This window comes from Aplysia californica, unplaced genomic scaffold (assembly GCF_000002075.1).
Source record: "Aplysia californica isolate F4 #8 unplaced genomic scaffold, AplCal3.0 scaffold00012, whole genome shotgun sequence".
Taxonomy (NCBI): Eukaryota; Metazoa; Mollusca; class Gastropoda; order Aplysiida; family Aplysiidae; genus Aplysia; species Aplysia californica.
The window spans coordinates 2,387,731-2,390,374 of NW_004797282.1; the positions used below are offsets into that span (position 1 = coordinate 2,387,731).

The 2,644-nt window shown below is 40.1% G+C and overlaps 1 protein-coding gene across 1 annotated transcript in view; it reads right to left on the reverse strand.

Moving 5' to 3' along the window:
• The window catches only part of LOC101858820 (regucalcin), a gene marked incomplete in the record, with an annotated part of 6,634 nt that extends 6,045 nt beyond the window's left edge, over window positions 1-589 (reverse strand). Inside the window, 1 exon segment of the mRNA XM_013084116.2 lies at window positions 387-589.
• Between the last annotated feature and the right edge of the window lie 2,055 nt (window positions 590-2,644).

The following is a 2,644-nucleotide window of genomic DNA, read 5'->3' on the forward strand; positions in this document are numbered from 1 at the left end:
GTGGGGGAGAGGGGGTGGGGGAGAGGGGGAAAGAGATAGTTGGAGAGGGAGAAAGAGAGAGAGAATGAAAAAAAGAGAGAGAATGAGGAAGAGATGGGGTGCTTCAGCACATTTGAAAAAATGTGTACTCTCAACAAAAAAAACCCAACAAACTCAACATTGGACAGTTCAACAAGAAGTCATAGATCAGAAAGTGTTTATCTGATTGTTGCCAATGTTTTCAAAGTCTTGTTGATTTTAAATTGCATTATCCTGGCTCTCATTTCATACCAGTAATCATAAGAAAATAACTCTGTCTGGGAGCTGAAATAAGACAAAAAAGAATAAGTGAAAGAAACACCAAAGGCCATTAACAACTAAGACATTACTGTCAACACAAAACTTACCCTCTACACAACTCAGTGTTCAACCTTTCTCTACCGGCAAGGACAACCAACTGAATTGAGGTCGTGGCTATTTTAGCAGTAAGTGTAAAAGTAAAGAAAACTATAGCCTTGACCCCCCCCGCCTCGATATGTCCACAAATCTCTGAACATTGTCCTGGAATTGCATAACACTTCAGACCATCTACTTCAGATAAATCCCCTCTTGAGAACACAAACCCCAGTTCCAGCAGGTCAAGAATGCAGATTAGAAATATGTCAGTGACAAAAGTTCTGTTATCTTTGCCTGCTCTTTCAGTTATCGTCCCTGTTCACAAAATATACACAATTTTTATCTTCTAGAATGCTGATTATTCTCGTCCTTCTTTTCACTTTGTTCGGCATTTCAGCAATAAAAGTACAAATTGTTGAGTCAATTTAGTCTGACCATGTAAAGTTACAAAAACTGTATAATATTTTTTGTTTCAGTTATCTCGTTCTATGGTGTTATATTTCTATAATAAACTGCTATTGCAGCTTTACCTTTGCCTCTAATTTCAATAACAAGTGTCAGGGTTACAAATCTTTCCTTTTGTTAGTAAATTCAGCGAGTCTGTTAAAGCTGCAACCTGCAGGACCATCAGGTTTGTCCAGTTTAAACGGGATTACGGTTTTCAGAAGTTGCTCAAATAGAAGAAAAGAACAGGGATTTAAAATTTTTATTTTCTTTCGGTTTACCGCTCTTTTCGGATTTACAGAGTTCAGTTTAAGCACTCTACTCTAGTTATGGTTCAAGTAGTAGTTGGTGAGACTCAAGTTACTACTTTTGTTACAACGCTGACTTCCACCTTTGTAATGACTGCAACTGTGGTGAATTGTGAATGTTTTTACACTGGTATCTGTGGTGTAGCAGATAAGCGCTTCATTGTCACATGTAGAAGATGCGAGTTCAATTCCTTGTGGGGGAAAATTTTCATCAAGTATGTCAGCTGCCTTTCTCCTGCCGATGTTGCATCGCTTTCAATCCGTTTTGACCCTGACAGGCAGAGACAATGTCTGCTTCCCAAATAATCAAAGTTCTGGTGACTTTTCATGTAACTTAATTAATTTTTTGGGTTGATCTTTTTTATTTTTTTTGAGATGCTAATACTGTTATTGTTACATCATCATAACTTCCACCGCTGTACTGCCTGCAATCACGGAGAATTGTAAATGCTTTACACCCCCATCAAAACAATTTAGACCACTTAGGAGGTGGGCTGCTTTGACCCTGTCTGTCAGGGCTATCCCGGGTTGTGTAGGAGACAGAATTCCTCAGAAAGCCTGGTTCGGAAGTGTGATTTCATGTACTGCATAGATGCAGGGAATGATTGATGGTTAACAGAGGCAAAGTATCTACATAATCAGAAGAATCATTGCATCCTTCTTATAGTTTGGGAACACTGCAATTCTGGTACTCAAAATCAGCCACAGACAGTCACCTTATAATGTATATAGACATCCACAAAAAATCACCAATGAGTTGGTGCACAATACTCAGTAATATTTCATTACCAATTAAAAATAGCTCCCTACCTCCTTTCAGGCCACTCACATTTAAAAGCAGTTACAAGCACTAATTTTAAGCTTGCAACCAGACTGGTCGAGCCTTCCTCCAAAAAGTAAAGGGGACTAAAATTCCATACATAAGTTCATGGCTATTGTGAGAACATACCTTTTTCCTACTTTTTACAAACCTACAAATCAGGTCATGGCATGAGTATGGCTTCAACTCCTGGCCATGCAAAGCTAGATCAATATAGCCAATATTGAAGCCAAATAGATGGTAGTGTCTCTTTGTTGGGTTTTTTTTTGTAAAGTGTTTTACTTCAGTTGGTAGGAAATTTTGAATTTTGCCCGGGTGGCGGCCGAAGCCTACTCTTATTGATTTTAGACCACAAAGGGATTTTTAACGTGCGCAACTTGCACACGGGCCCTCCGAGATTTTTCGCCCTTGTCCGAGAAGGCTAGGTGTAGATCTTTCCTACCAGAAGATCAGGGGTGTGGCTGAAAGACAACAGTAAGAAGAAGCGAAGGAGTAGCAGTAGAAAGACTACAGAAAGAATCAGGAGCTCAGAGGAAGGGGCAAAGGAGGTGAGGGGGTGGGGGCAAAGGAGGTGAGGGGGTGGGGGCAGAAAGAGGAGACGAAAGCAGACGACAGAACATTGCTAGAGAGCAGAAAATGAGGTGAAATGAGACAAATTTAGAGAAGAAAATTTTTCGGTCGCTAGCCGGATTCGAAC